At 41.6% G+C, this 16,697-nt stretch overlaps 1 protein-coding gene across 5 annotated transcripts in view; it reads left to right on the top strand.

Moving 5' to 3' along the window:
* The window catches only part of LOC122560826 (neuronal-specific septin-3-like), a 464,551-nt gene that overhangs the window by 217,841 nt on the left and 230,013 nt on the right, over positions 1–16,697 (top strand). The window contains exon 1 of one of the 5 annotated variants that reach the window (XM_043711968.1): positions 11,789–11,872. The exons of the other annotated variants lie outside the window; for them this stretch is intronic. The gene's annotated coding sequence lies outside the window, so the exon portion shown is untranslated. Of the gene's footprint in view, positions 1–11,788; positions 11,873–16,697 lie in introns of those variants that run through there. 5 annotated transcript variants of the gene reach the window in all.

Genomic DNA, 16,697 nt, shown 5'->3' with positions numbered 1-16,697 from the left:
GTCTCAGATACAGTCACATAGATGGGTTAACTCCAGGAAGGGTAAGAGAGGTAGGCAGCTAGTGCAGGAGTCTTTTGTCGATATACCCATTTCAAACAGGTATGCTGTTTTGGAAAATGTAGGGGATGATGGATTCTCAGGGGAACGTAGCACGAACAGCCAAGTTTCTGGTATTGAGACTGGCTCTAATGCAACGATGGGTACGTCGGGTTCTAAGAGATCAATTGTGTTTGGGGATTCTCTAGTCCGACGTACAGACAGACGTTTCTGTGGCCAGCAGTGAAAAATCAGAATGGTAAGTTGCTTCCTGGTGCCAGGATCAAGGATGTCTCAGAGAGGGACCAGCAAGAGATCATTGTCCATATTGGAATCAACGACATAGGAAGGGAAGAGGTTGGGATTCTGAAGGGAGATTACAGAGAGTTAGGCAGAAATTTAAAAAACGAGGTCCTCGAGAGTAGTAATATCTGGAGAACCAACGACATTGCAAGGGAAAAGATTGAGATTCTGAAGGGAGATTACAGAGAGTTAGGCAGAAATTTAAAAACGAGGTTCTCGAGAGTAGTAATATCTGGATTACTCCGTGCTACGAGCTAGTGAGGGCAGGAATAGAGCAGTTGAATGCATGGCTGAGGAGCTGGTGTATGGGGGAAGGATTCACATTTTTGGATCATTGGAATCTCTTTTGGGGTAGAAGTGACCTGTACAAGAAGGACAGATTGCACCTAAATTGGAAGGGGACTAATATACTGGCAGGGAAATTTGCTAGAGCTGCTCGGGAGGATTTAAACTAATAAGGTGGGGGGGTGGGACCCAGGGAGATAATGAGGAAAGAGATCAATCTAAGACTGATACAGCTGAGAACAGAAGTGAGTCAAACAGTCAGGGCAGGCAGGGACAAGGTAGGACTAATAAATTAAACTGCATTTATTTCAATGCAAGGGGCCTAACAGGGAAGGCAGATGAACACAGGACATGGTTAGGAACATGGGACTGGGATATCATAGCAATTACAGAAACATGGCTCAGGGATGGGCAGGACTGGCAGCTTAATGTTCCAGGATAAAAATGCTACAGGAAGGATAGAGAGGGAGGCAAGAAAGGATGGGGAGGGTGGCATTTTTGATAAGGGATAGCATTATAGCTGTGCTAAGGGAGGATATTCACGGAAATAGATCCAGGGACGTTATTTGGGTGGAACTGAGAAATAAGAAAGGGATGATAACCTTATTGAGATTGTATTATAGACCCCCTAATAGTCAGAGGGAAATTGAGAAACAAACTTGTAAGGAGATCCCAGCTATCTGTAAGAATAATAGGGTGGTTATGGTAGGGGATTTTAACTTTCCAAACATAGACTGGGACTGCCATAGTGTTAAGGGTTTGGATGGAGAGGAATTTGTTAAGTGTGTACAAGACAATTTTCTGATTCAGTATGTGGGTGTATCTATGAGAGAAGGTGCAAAACTTGACCTACTCTTGGGAAATAAGGCAGGGCAGGTGACTGAGGTTTCAGTGGGGGAGCACTTTGGGGCCAGTGACCATAATTCTATTAGATTTTAAATAACAATGGAAAAGGATAGACCAGATCTAAAAGTTGAAGTTCTAAATTGGAGAAAGGCCAATTTTGACAGTATTAGGCAAGAACTTTCGAAAGCTGATTGGGGGCAAATGTTCACAGGTAAAGGGACGGCTGGAAAATGGGAAGCCTTCAGAAATGAGATAATGAGAATCCAGAGAAAGTACATTCCTGTCAGGGTGAAAGGGAAGGCTGGTAGGTATAGGGAATGCTGGATGACTAAAGAAATTGAGGTTTTGGTTAAGAAAAAGAAGGAAGCATATGTCAGGTATAGACCGAGTGAATCCTGAGAATATAAAGGCAGTAAAAGTACACATAAGAGGGAAATCAGGAGGGCAAAACGGGGACATGAGATAGCTTTGGCAAACAGAGTTAAGGAGAATCCAAAGAGTTTTTACAAATATATTAAGGACAAACTAGGGAGAGAATAGGGCCCCGAGCTGAAAATGTGTTGCTGGAAAAGCGCAGCAGGTCAGGCAGCATCCAAGGAGCAGGAGAATCGACGTTTCGGGCATGAGCCCTTCTCCAGGCTCATGCCCGAAACGTCGATTCTCCTGCTCCTTGGATGCTGCCTGACCTGCTGCGCTTTTCCAGCAACACATTTTCAGCTCTGATCTCCAGCATCTGCAGTCCTCACTTTCTCCTGCCAGACTACAAAGTCAAGATCCATATTGCTACAGCAACTCTTGACTGATCTGCAATATATATGTAAATGGAAATGAGATTAATGTCAGTTTACAAAGATTTGATTTCTAAATATGCATAAGTGATTTTGATCAAAAGTGGAATATTGGATAAGACAACCAGGTAACCATCACAAACAGAACCACAGAATTGTTATGGTGCCAAAGGAGGCCATTTGGCTCATTGTGCCTGCACTGGCTTTTTAAATGAGCATTATCACCGAGTCTTAATCTCCTGCTTTTTCCCCCATTCCCTTGCACACTTTTTCTATCCAAATAATAATCTGATACCTTCTTGAATAACTCAGTCGAACTTGCTTCCATCACATATCCAGGCAGTGCAGTCTGTACTTGTTTCCTTCAGATCGTACCAGTTTAGAATTGGCTCAAAGGTAGAAGACAGAGGGTGATGGTGGAGGGTTGTTTTTCAGACTGGAGGCCTGTCACCAGTGGAGTGCCACAAGGATCGGTGCTGGGTCCTCTACTTTTTGTCATTTACATAAATGATTTGGATGTCAGCATCAGTGGTACAGTTAGTAAGTTTGCAGATGACACCAAAATTGGAGGTGTAGTGGACAGCGAAGAGGGTTACCTCAGATTACAACAGGATCTAGACCCAATGGGCCAATGGGCTGAGCAGTGGCAAATGGAGTTTAATTTGGATAAAGGTAAAGTGCTGCATTTTGGGAAAGCAACTGTTAGCAGGACTTATACATTTAATGGTAAGGTCCTAGGGAGTGTTGCTGAACAAAGAGACCTTGGAGTGCTGGTTCATAGCTCCTTGAAAGTGGAGTCGCAGGTAGATAGGATAGTGAAGAAGGCATTTGGTATGCTTTCCTTTATTGGTCAGAGTATTGAGTACAGTTGGGAGGTCATTTGTAGCTGTATAGGACATTAGTTTGGCCACTATTAGAATATTGTGTGCAGTTCTGGGCTCCTTGCGACAGGAAGGATGTTGTGAAACTTGAAAGGGTTCAGAAACGATTTACAAGGATGTTGCCAGGGTTGGAGGATTTAAGCTATAGGGAGAGGCTGAAGAGTGGAGCTATTTTCCCTGGAGTGTTAGAGGTTGAGGAGTGACCTTATAGAGGTTTACACAATTATGAGGGGCATGGATAGGATAAATAGGCAAAGTCTTTTCCCTGGGGTTGTTGAGTGCAGAGCTAGAGGGCATAGGTTTTGGGTGAGAGGTGAAAGATATAAAAGAGACCTACGGGGCAACTTTTTCACGCAGAGGGTGGTACGTGTATGGAATGAGCTGCCAGAGGAAGTGGTAGACGCTGGTACAATTGCAACATTTAAAAGGCATCTGGATGGGTATATGAATAGGAAGGGTTTGGAGGGATATGGGCCAGGTGCTGGCAGGTGGGACTAGATTGGGTTGGGATATCTGGTCGGCATAGACAGGTTGGACCGAAGGGTCTGTTTCCATGCTGTACACCTCAATGACTCTGTAACTCTATATGCCATGTGGGTCACACTCCTGGTCTTCGGGATTATCAATGCAAAATGAATAGGTTACTTCAAGTCAGAATGGAATTGAGAAGTCAGGTGACCTCTTATTTCCTGTCAGTACACATGGAACTAGGCAGGACCCCTGAACTGGACTTCATGTCTCGACAAGTCATCAACATGCCTATGCATTTTTGGGATAGATCTTTTGAGATGTTAGTGAGACAACTGTGCGCTTAGAAGACACCAATGGGATTAGACAATGTCAACATGGATTTATGAGAGGGAAATCATGTTTGGCAAACCAACCGGAGTCTTTTTGAGAATGCAACTGATAGAATAGATGAGGGAGAACCAATGGCCGTACTGTAGCTGAAATTTCAGAGAACTGTTGATGAAGTCCCATGTAAGCAGCTCGTGTGCAAGATTAATGTACATGGGATATATTGAGAATTGGTTAGCAGACAGGAAACAGAGAGTTGCAATAAATGGGTCATTTCTGTGGAAAACCATGTCCAGTGGGATACCAGATGGATCAGTGTAGGACTCAGCTATTTACAATATATTATTAACAATCTGGATGACGGATCAAATGTAATATTTCCAAGTTTTCTGATAATGCAAAACTAGAAGAAATCGAAAGGCGAGAAGGAAATAAAGAGACTTCAAGGTGATTTAGACAGGTTGATTGTGTTGGAAAAATACGTAGCAGTATAATATGGATAAACACAAAGCAGGATAAACAGAATAGTAGAGTATTATTTAAATGGCGATAGATTGGGAAAGGTTGACATACAAAGGGACATGGGTGACAGTGTACAACTGATCATTGAAAGCAAGCATGCAGGAGTCGATAGAAAGGCAGAGGCTATGTTGGTGACCGAGAGGTTGAGTACAGAACAAGTGCAGTGTGCAGGACCTTGCTAACACACAATCTGGAGTATCATGTGCTTACCTAAGGAATTATATACTTGCCATCGAGGGAGTGGAGTGAAAGTTCACCAGACTGTTTCCTGAGGTGGCAGGTTTGTTGCATGAATAGAGATTAGGTATAAAATTCTGATAAGATTGGAACAAATTTTATTAGGATGATGTTCTCCCTGGATGGGGATTCTAGAACAGAGGGATGGCCGAGACCATTTTGGACTGACATGAAATGAAACATTTTCACCTCGAGGGTGGTGACCCTGTGCAATTCTCTACCATGTAAGATGCTGAGGGCCAAGCCATTGAATATATTGAAGAAAGAAATAGATCTATAAACGTTCAAGGTGGCATTGAGATAGAGGATTAGCGTTGATCATCTTAAATGGCAGCACTGGCTCAAAGGGCTGAATTGCCTACTGCTGCTGCTATTTTCAATGTTTCTGAAATGCATTTAGCCTTTCTGTGGTTAATAGCTGTCCTCTAAATAATTAAAGACATTAATTTCACAACACTGCCTGCAGAGGTTATGTGACACCAGAGTGCAAAATCTAAAGAGAGGTGAGAAAAATCCCGCTTCTATCACAATGGCCTGTGAATGTGGGAAATAGTTTGTCAGTGGCCAAGTTGTCAGGACCATTCTGAGGACAGTGGAGGGCAACATCCCAACTGGAGTGGAATAAGAGAAAGCTCCTACAGCAAGCAATATCCACAGTGAATTCATCTTCCTAAGCCTCCAAATCTCTATTCTTCAGTGGACCGGAAACAAGAATGACAGACCTGCAACATTCTAAGACACAGGAGAACCAAATGTGACAAAGAACCTTCAAAGATCGAAGGGCATGCTGCCTTTGTAATCACAATCCCTTCTCTACTCTGTGTTTGCCTGTATGAGTAACTGGGTGTGGTTGCATATACTGTATATTGTTGGGTGCTAAATTATAAACATTTATCTTTCTTAAAACAAGAAACCTTGTCATTTGTCAACCCCTACTGTTTCCAGCACTCGGTGTTAAAAAAAAGTTTTTCTTTCTAAAAGCACATCTGTCTTGAGAAAGTAAAAGGGAAACCGCCCCTGTCATTCTCTCTCGCCTGTAACTATAATAGATAATGCCCTCTCCAGTGTCACAAATGTAATCTAACAGTATTTAAATACAGTCTTAAATTAATAGAGGATCATTTCATATCACACATGGAAAAGAATCAGTGGGGAACTGGTGAATGGAGGAACTGGTTTCAGTAAGAATATTGCTGGATAATTTACATACTCTAGTCATGTAGGAGCCCAAAGGCATTACTGTCAGTCTTGTACAATTTAAAGTTTCCTTGAACCTGAAAACGATAAACATTTTAGGGTCCTGAGTCACAGATCAGTATATTTGGTTGATATATCCTAAATGTAAAACATATAAGTGTTAATATGACGATAAAGGATAAAAAGGATGTTAAAGGATATGTGCTTTTAGATTAGATTAGATTCCCTACAGTATGGAAACAGGTCCTTCAGCCCAACAAGTCCACACTGACCCTCCGAAGAGTAACCCACCCAGACCCATTCCCCTACCTTATATTTGCCACTGACTAATGGACTTAACACTATGGGCAATTTAACATGGCCAATTCAACTGACCTGTATATCTTTGGATGTATTGGATTGGTATTTTACAGAATTACCTTTTTGATGACAGTGAAGTGAATTATGGTAGGAACAAGTGATCCTCTGTTTATGGAAATTTAAAGAATTTTGACAAAACAAAACTGGTGAAACATAGCCCACTCTTCAGAGCTGGACTTTCCCCTAGTTATTAATAGAAATCATAGAATCTCTATAGTGTGGAAGCAGGCTTTTCGGCTCATTCAGTCTATACCAACCTCTGAAGAGCATCCCACCCAGATCCACCCCCGTCGCTGTAACCCTGCATGCCCCATGGCTGATCTAACTAGCCTGCACATCCCTGGACACCATGGGCAATTTAGCATGGCCCATCCACCTACCTTGCACATCTTTGGAATGTGGGAGGAAACCCACACAGTCACAGGTAGAATGTGCAAACTCCACACAGACAGTCACCCAAGGGTGGAAGCGAACTTGGGTCCCTGGTGCTGTAAGTCAGTAGTGCTAACCACTGAGCCACTGTTTTCAGTGATGCAGACTGTAGATTTATTTTCTAAAACTGGGAGACTGTAGAATATAAACAGTCCACGCAGAAGTGAAGCAGTGGTTATACAGTAATGAAAGGATTGCTATTAAAGTAAAATTAAGTGTGGAGTTGCAATAATGAAAACATTTATATATTCAGCATAAAATAATGATCTATTTTGGATTTATTGTACCTCAGAGTCTGACGGCTGAAGTTAGGTTTTAGGCTACATTATTTCTTACCTGACTTTCAGTGATTATGATATTTGATTGAATTATATTAAACTGCTTCAGTAAACATGTTGTCAATGTCAGTACCTTAGAATAATAATGTGGAAGCCCTTTTGAAAACAGAAGTTGCTTCAAATGAGAGTAAGTTGACACTAACCCGAAACATTTTATTCCATTAGACCTCATTCAGTAGCTTTCTGTTGTTTGACAGTGAGACTGGGGCATGATATTATGTAAAGCAACATAAGTCATGAGTTCTTGTTATAACTTGGAATGATGTACAGTAGTGCTGGATTTTAGGCTAATCAAACGACTATGTAGATACACATCTCAAAGTCCATTCTTGCTGGAAGCTTTTAATGAACAATATGCAATGGATAAGGCTTGTATATGATCTTTATTTCTTGGGTGGCGGGTATCACTCTCAGACGTTCATTTGTTTGCCAGTTGCTCTTGAACTGAATGGCTTGTTAAAACCATTTCAGAGGGTAATTAAGAGTCAACAACATACAGCATGGTGGGCAGATGGGCAAGGAAGGAGTATTGTGGTGGGAAGGTGGATGAAGGAGGGGGTAGTACAGTAGGCAGTTGGGTGAAAGGACACGTGCCAGGAGACGGTGCAAGATGGAGCGTCAGGAGGAGTGAGAGTTTGAGTTGAGTGTATGGGTGGTGAGGAGGAAGGTATAGGGTCTTCCGCCTTGGCAGCCTACAGCCCAGAGGACTTAACATTAAGTTCTCCAATTTCAAATAACCATCTCACCCATCCCTCAGCTTCCTTTCCAGCTCCCAAGCCCTCCCCTCCGTTCCACCAACTGATCTTTCCTTCCAGCCACCAACTGGATTCATTCCTCCCATTTACCAACCAGGTCATACCAATTACCTGTGTCCCCACCTATTACTACCTCACCATTCCGCTACTCTCCCTACCCCAAACCCCCTTTATCTGTCGCTCCCACGACTTCACCTCCAGTCCTGAAAAAGGATTATACCCGAAATGTTAACTTCCCCACCTCCTGATGCTGCCTGGCTTGCTGTGTTCTTCCAGCCTCCTGTTTGTCTACTCTCGATTCCAGCACTGGCAGTATTGTTTTGTCTCTAGAGTCAAATATCGCCAGACTGGGTTATGACAGGAGATCACTTATCCTAAAGGACATCCCCAAAAGAACAGCTGATAGATTCATGATTGTTTCAAAGACAGGGTTACTGAGACTAGCCTTTTAATTCCCTGATTAATTAATTAATTAATTAATTAAATTTAAATGGCCACCAATGACATGGTGAGATTCAATCCAACATCACTAGAGCATTAACCTGACCTTCTGGATTGCACCATCACCTCTTTCATATGTGGTCTCCATTTGTGGTGGAAAGACTGGATGAGATTGTGGCAAACTTGATCGCATTCTTGCCTCTAAGTCCAAAGGCGATGGGTTCAAGTTTCATGTCAGGACTTCATTTTCTGCTGAAATTCTGATCAAGTGCTGGTTTACCGGTGGTGATTTTACATGGGATGTTAAACTGACACCTCATTGCGTTGAAGAAGAGCAAGGGAGTTATTAACCAATATTTATCGCTCAACCACCATCACAATAACTGGTCATTATTACATTACTGTTTGTTGAAGTTAAGATTAGATTAGATTACATTACACTACATTACAGTGTGGAAACAGGCCCTTCGGCTCAACAAGTCCACACCGACCCGCCGAAGCGCAACCCACCCATACCCCTACATTTACCCCTTACCTAACACTACGGGCAATTTAGCATGGCCGATTCACCTGACCTGCACATCTTTGGACTGTGGGAGGAAACCGGAGCACCCGGAGAAAACCCACGCAGACACAGGGAGAATGTGCAAACTCCACACAGTCAGTCACCTGAGGCAGGAATTGAACCCGGGTCTCTGGCGCTGTGAGGCAGCAGTGCTAACCACTGTGCCACCATGCCGCTATTGTAAGTAATGACTGCTGCATTTCATGCATTATGATGACTTCATTGGCTGCGCAGAGCTTTGGGATGTTCTATGCTCATGAAAAATACTTTATCAATGCAAGTCTGTATTTCTTTGACAAAGTTAAAAATCACACACCAGGTTATAGTCCAACAGTTATAGTCCAACAGGTTTATTTGGAAGCACTAGCTTTAAACCTGTTGGATTATAACCTGGGGTTGTGTGATTTTTAACTTTGTACATCCCAATCCTCTTTGTACACCTTTGTACACCCGGCACCTCCAAGTCATTTCTTTGACAACACTTGCATGTAGGTGGAGCTGTTGGTGATACTAATTAAGAGGCCCACAGAATATCTCTTTACAAAGCGATGCAGCATTATGTTAGTGTGCTACAGTAATGGGAAAGTTTCCTACTGTAGTGACCTGAAACCACCATTCTCAAGATTGCATGGAGTGAAATTAATTTCACCAGTTATTGCTGCCATTATTATCTGTTCATTCAATAATCTCAGGTCACCCCTGTTGAACTGAAGCAGGAGAAAGGACTTGTTCCAGTTCTGATCCCAAATGTACAGTAAATGACTCGTGTTAAGCCTTTAAATGTGGGAGGAGAGAGATTTAAAAAAGACACAAGAGGCAAATTTTTACAAAGAAAGAAGTTTGCATGTGAATGAATTTCCTAAGGGAGGGAGTGGTGGATGTGGGCACAGTTACAACATTTAAAAGACATTTGGATAAGGACATGAATAGGAAAGGTTTGGAGGGATATGGGCCAGGAGCAGGCAGGTGGGACAAGTTCAGTTTAAGATTATGCTCAGTATGGACTGGATGGACCGAAGGGTCTGTTCCTGTGCTGTATGACTCTATGTGCTCCTGAGATCAATTAACAGAGCTCAACTGGGAGACGAAGCTAATTTTGTATGATCTGCAACAAATTAAAATCACTTGGTGAAGTTGAATGTTGGAAATGCATTGTTGTAATTAACTAGCATAACTGGTAAAAAATAAATTGAAGGTTGAAATATCAAATTTGTCATGTATATATTATGCCTTATGCTTTCACAAGCATTAATCCACTTAATAACACTATGGCTTGTTGTACCTTTTGGAAATTGAAAGCAAGAAGGCTGTTCACAGATGGTTCTTTCCCCACTCCTGCAACCACCACCAACGTTGGACTTTAGAGTGTGAACATTTAGGCCAGAATTTATTGCCTAAATAATGGAAAGGTCAAAGGTTCAGTCTGTTATTTATGGGTTATACAGCAGTCACATTACGTGTGAATCTCTAAAAGTTACATGGTTCCTCTGTCAACTTTCAAAAGTGGCATCTTGCTCTTAGCCTCCTGGATTTTTACAAAGTTGCCACACTTGTCCATTAATTATCGATTAAGCTCAGCACTGAAAGTTAAGCAAGCCTAAGTAATCTTCGTAATAACATGGTCAATAAGTGCCGATCTCTAACACTACAAATTAACTTTAAAGCATGCAGTCTCATTCAAGAAAGAGTTGGATAGAGCTCTTAAGGATAGTGGAATCAAGGGTTATGGGGATAAGGCAGGAACAGGATACTGATTGAGGATGATCAGCCATGATCATAATGGTAGTGCTGGCTCAAAGGACAGAATGGCCTACTCCTGCACCTATTGTCTATTGTCCTTCAGGTCTTTCAGGGACGTTGCAAAAAACATTATTTTTTTGCTTTTTACTTTTTCTCTCAACTAAATTGTTCTTCCTCCATGACCCCTCCCTCACTTACTTATGTATTTGATTTGACATAGAAACTTATAAAATAGAAGAGGGAGTTGACCACTCATCCCATTGAGCCTGCTCTCCCAATCAGTACAATCGTATCCCATTGCCATACTTCTCTCTTCCCATAGCCATTGAAACCTTTAGCTTTAAGAAGCCTATTTCTTTCTTGGGAATTTACCTTCATGAATCAACTGCCCTGTCCTGGAGAGTGCTCATTTTCTAATGCATGTATCTCATTGCTTGAGGATATAGATGTCCCATTGCATGCCAACCTGCTCAACAGCCAGTTACTCATTATCACCTCACACTTTGATCAGTGTTGTAATCTTGGAACTTTGTGTTTATTTATTCATTCACGGGATGAACATGTCGCTGGCCAGGCCAGAATTTAATACCCATCCCCAAGTGTCAACCACATTACTGTGGGTCTGGAGTCACATGTAGGCCAGACCAAGTGAGGATGCCAGATTCCTTCCCTAAAGGACATTAATAAACCAGGTGGGTTTTCCCCCCACAATTGACAATGGATTCATGGTCATCGTTAGACTCTTAGTTCCAAGTTTAAAAAAAATTCAAATTCCACCATCTGCTGGGGTGGATTCAAACCTGAATTCAGAGAACATTACCAGGGTGTCTGGATTAATAATCTAGTGATAATACCACTAGGTCATCTTGGGGGGGGGGGAGAACCTAACTGTCTAATCCAACACTGCTACAATGCATTGCGAATAAAAAAAATCTGACCCATATTATCTTTCTGAATTTGCAAGCGAAATAAAAACTTTGGAAAAAACAACAAGCATCAATTGATATGATTTGTGTGGAAGGTGACCATTAATCTCAGAGTTTAGTGAACTAATAAGCTTGTGATTTTGTGTTCAGCAGTGAGTGGAAGCTGAGGGAAACCTTTCCTCTGCTTATACCACCACTTTCAATCCAAAATCGAGTCCACACGTGCGTGAATCCAGCCAATTTGGCAGCTATGTGGGAGCTGCTGGGAATACAGTGACAACTCACTGTGACTAATTTGGGTGTGGTTTACTGTGTTTCCTAATACTGAGGAGTGGGAGATTATTCTCTTCTGGACCTTGTTGTACCAGGTTTTCACATATCGAGTGATGCGACACTTCACGGACCCTGTGGGAAAATAAATGGTAAGAAAAGAAATGGGCACAATGAGGCTGCTGTATCACACATTAGTCAGAATTCAGTAGTATTCAGATGATGTGACTGTACAGACAGTGGGTCTGATTGCATTTACAAAGCCAAACATGCCTTATAGCTATTACTGTCCTCCTCAATGGACAGTAACTAGATTGATATAATATTTATGACCTCGCAGTGGCATTGCATTTGTAAACTAGATGTCATTCAGAAAGTTGTTTGTAATTTTTTGCATGGTGTAAAAGCTTAATATTGTTTGGTAGATCGTGAGGAATATGAAGTTGTGTTAAGTAACGGCAGTAACTGTATTACCAAATCCAAAATCACTTGTTTCTGTTCTTTCCTTTGCTTTAAGCAACATGTTGAGGTGGGTTTAAGAAATGTCTTTTCAAACACTTTCCTGTATGTTGGCTTATTGAAGTCCGAGTCAGCGATTGAGATCTGTCTCACTACATGTGTGTCCCGAAAGATTTATGATAACGCTGACCTGGCACCTCATCAAAGTGAATGAATAGGGTTTCCTATGTTTATTCTTAACTGTCCAAAGGTTATTGGTGTATTGAGGTTAAAATGATTCCTTTGTAGAAAAGATGCGCTATTCTGACGGAATTCCTATCCTTATGCTCAAGTGGCTCCACAGCCTCACCCCTCCCTTCCTTTGTACAGTAATCTCCTCCAATTCTTCAAGATCTCTACACTCCTCTATTTCTGACTCCTTTACTCTCCTCAATTTTAATTACTCCACCATTGGTGTCTTTAACTGCACAAAACCCTGAGCTCTGAACCCCTCCACCTTGATCTCCTCCTTTTAAGGTGCCCCTCTAACCCTACCTTTTTGACCAAGATTTTGGTCATGTGACTAAATGTTTGTTCTTATGGCTTGAGGTTACACTTTGCCTTATAACAGACCCTCAAAGCACCTTGGGAGGTCTTACGATTTTAAAGGTGCTACACAAAATATTCTATTGTTGTAACAAAACCAGTATACCTTTGTTTTCCATAGTCAGTACCAGGATCTGTATTGCAGCACTTGGATCGACAATATATCAGTTTGAAAGCCCTGAGTATAATTCAAATGACAGTGGTTAAAATACAGACTCTAATCTCTATTGTCCATACAATTTTTAAAAAGAAAGTAGGGGATGTGCATTTCCTCTTAGTGTCACCATGCTGTCTCCGTCAGACAACTCTTTTGCAATGAGGCAAGTTATTTGGGATGTACACAGGAAGTCCCTCCCCCTCCATATCAGAATATTTGTAGCTTTTGAAACCTCAGCAATAATACATTTTATTTTAATCTTGAAACCTGACCTCTTGTGTAAACTGCAGTGCAAGTTGTTTGATCTCATACTGCAATAGTTTTCACTCATCAGTTAAACTCAGAGCTTTAGGGTCACTGCTGCTACATTCCCTCAGCCTCCTATCCTCCCCGACCTGGTCTCAACCCAGTGCCTGGCCAGTTATCCTCATCCTATCCTATCTCTTGGCTCTGTCTGGTTCCATTGAAATAAGACCGTATACCTTCCTCAGGCATAGAGCATGTTCTGTTCCCTATCTCACACACCAATAACATTTCGAGGCCTGAATTCTTCAGAATTCAAACTACATGTGAACAACACCACTTGAAGGCAAATTGTTTTCAATTCAATTCATAACAATATGTCCTCTTTAGGAATGATTGAGAATTTTTAATAAGCATATCTTCTCTTTTAATGTAGCTTACAAATAAATTACCAATTTTAAGCACTATCATTGTCATTCAAATAAAAATATATATTTACCCTTATTTCAGAGAATGTAGTTTATAGAAAAGATTAGCAAACCACAATTCCATATTTTTAAAGATCCACTGTTTTCATTTTCCTCCTTTTTAAAGTTCTTTTTTTTCATCTATTTATAGAACTCTTTCATCAAGTAAGTTAGTTTTGCTTCTATTAAATGAAGGGGTGAAATCATTGCAATATTCAGTAGATGGCATCACTGTTTAATATTGTGTGTTGATGTGCAGACTTTAGGAGATCTCCTTTTGCCGTACAGTTTATGTTACACATAATTCAGGATGAGCCGTCATTGTTGATGTTGTGAGGTGTGACACACAGAACGTGACCTTGGAATTCTGAGAGGATTCCTGGAGTTTCCTTCCTTAACACTGATGAGGGATTGATGAATACAGCTCCCCAACCTCTCCAGACCCTTTAGAAATAGTACAACTGCTGATTCTCTGTGGTCTTTGCCCATACTTCCCACAAAAGCAGTCGTACATCTGCAATTAGAGGGCAGCAACAATGGCATCATGATAGAGTCCAATAACATTCCAGATCCAGAGACCCAGCCCAGGCTAGTGTTCTGGGATAATTCAAATCTCACCACAGCAGCTAGCGGAATTGAAATCAATTTCTAATTGGAGTTGAAAATTAAGTCCAGTAATGGCTGCCGTGAAGCTATGACAGATTGTTGTGAAAACCCATCAAATTCACTGATATCTGTGAGGGAAGGCAATTTCTCATCCTTACCTCGCCTACATGTGACTCCAGACCCATGGCAACGTGGTGGACTCTTAACTGCCCTCTGAAATGGTCACTCAAAGAGAATGAGGGATGAGCAACAAATCTTAGCTTTGCTGGTGATGCCCACACCTCATGAAAGAATAAAGATTATAAAAATGTGCTTCTTCTAAGTCAAAGCACCCAAATCACTCAGTTTCTTGCTAATGCAGGTGCTACTCTGTGACACTTTCTTACATGTCATTTAGGTACTATTGCAGTCAAAACTGCATAATTAACCACGAGGTAAAAATTATCCTGTCACTTATACCTGGGTTATCAGTTGGGATTGGATTCCAGTGCCATTCTCTGAACTAATAATTCACTTGCTAACCTGTCACTTCATTTTTTTTTCCATTCATGGGATGAGGGCATTGTTGGCTAGGCCAGCATTTATTGCCCATCCTTAATTGCCCAGAGGGCAGTTCAGAGTCAACCACATTGCTGTGGGTCTGGGATCACGCATAGGCCAGATCAGGTAAAGATGGCAAATTCCTTTCCTAAAGGACTGTAGTGAACCAGATGGGTTTTTCCCAACAATCAGCAATCAATTCATGATCGTCATTAGATTCTTAATTCCAGATTGTTAATGCATTGAAATTCCACCATTGGTCTTGGTGGGATTCGAACCCAGGTCCCTAGAACATTTTCAGGGTCTCTGGAATAACAGTCGAGTGATAATACTAGAAGACCATCACTTCCCCCCGTAAAAATCTGCTTGCTATCTATAGTTAATATATCGGAAGGCTTAAAGTGATGAACTATAGTGTTTCAAATCAATAAAGAAAGAATGACAAATGTCCTAACAAAATCAAATTGCTGCACAGACATGTGAATGAGGACCAGACATGGGCCATTCGGTCCCTCGGGTGTGGTCTGCTGTTCAGGGGATGTTGTTCTAATTTTCCACAAACACAAAGAAAGGGGCTGTCACAGCTAGAACTCTTATTAGGAGATAGTGTCCCAGTCACATTGACACTGGAGTAGCACTGGGTTTGAATTCCACCACAGTAGGCAGTGACGTTTGAATGCAATAAAATGTGGAATTAAAAATGCCAGACTAATTGTAACTGCGGAAGCCATTGTCAGTTATCATAAGTAGTTCACTAATGTCCTGCTGTCCTCACCCAGAATGGCCTACATATGGCTCTAGACCAGCATCAAAGTGGTTGATTCCTGCCCTCTGAAATGGCCTAGAGCCCTGAAGGGTAATGATGTGTACGGCCCATGTAAGAATAAAAAATGCTGACGGTTCTAGGTTGATGTGAATAACCTGTTCATTTTCAAACTGAGCTTTAATCCTCCCAATTCACTCTCTGTTGTTTATCATTGATTTTCTGAAAACACTTCCATGAAGTTACTTGCATCAGATACTGTGGATGGATTTTCCTGTCAGGCTGATAGTCTGAGTTTAGCAGGTAGTGAAAACCCCTCCATTCTCTCCAACTCTTTTCCTCCTCAGTAAAGCTGATGGCTCTTACTAGGATTCAGTGTCTTGGGCCATAGTGGTCCCCATATACTGTACCTTCTAGGAGAAAGTGAGGACTGCAGATGCTGGAGATCAGAGTCAAACGTGTGGTGCTGGAAAAGCACAGCATGTCAGGCAGTGTCCGATGACCTTGTGTGCTTCTCCAGCACCACACACTCGACTCCCCATATACCTTCACCACAATTGGATTTGCATGTGGCAAGTAATAAAGAGTTGCTGTTAGCTCTTCCACCCTCAAGCCCCCTCAGAATCTTCTATTTCTCAGTGAGATCACCACCTGTTCTTTTTTTAATTTCAATGTGTTTACTAGAATGATTCCAGGGATAATAAATTCTAGACATATAGCCAGTCTGGAGAATCTGGTAGAATTCTCCTTAAAGCTAGAGATTGTTAACCAGAAGCTTGATTAGAAATGCGTAAAATCAAATATTTTGTATCACCTTCCTTGAAACTTTAGTGACCCTTGCTCACACTCAAGTTTTCTTGTTTTTGGAAAAACAATCAACTTGTAGTCTTTCCCAATATTCTGCAGTTCAGGGGAATGTCACGGGAGTACTGAGAATGCTGAAAACACTCAGCGAGTGAGGCAGCATCTCATAGAGTCATAGAGATGTACAGCATGGAAACAGACCCTTCGTTCCAACCCGTCCATGCCGACCAGATATCCCAACCCAATCTAGTCCCACCTGCCAGCACCCGGCACATATCCCTCCAAACCCTTCCTATTTATATACCCATCCAAATGCCTCTTAAATGTTGCAATTGTACCAACCTCCACCACAT

Source organism: Chiloscyllium plagiosum, chromosome 21 (assembly GCF_004010195.1).
Source record: "Chiloscyllium plagiosum isolate BGI_BamShark_2017 chromosome 21, ASM401019v2, whole genome shotgun sequence".
In the NCBI taxonomy this organism is placed as follows: domain Eukaryota; kingdom Metazoa; phylum Chordata; class Chondrichthyes; order Orectolobiformes; family Hemiscylliidae; genus Chiloscyllium; species Chiloscyllium plagiosum.
Note: the sequence above shows the minus strand (reverse complement) of the source record. Positions and strands in the feature narration are given on the sequence as shown.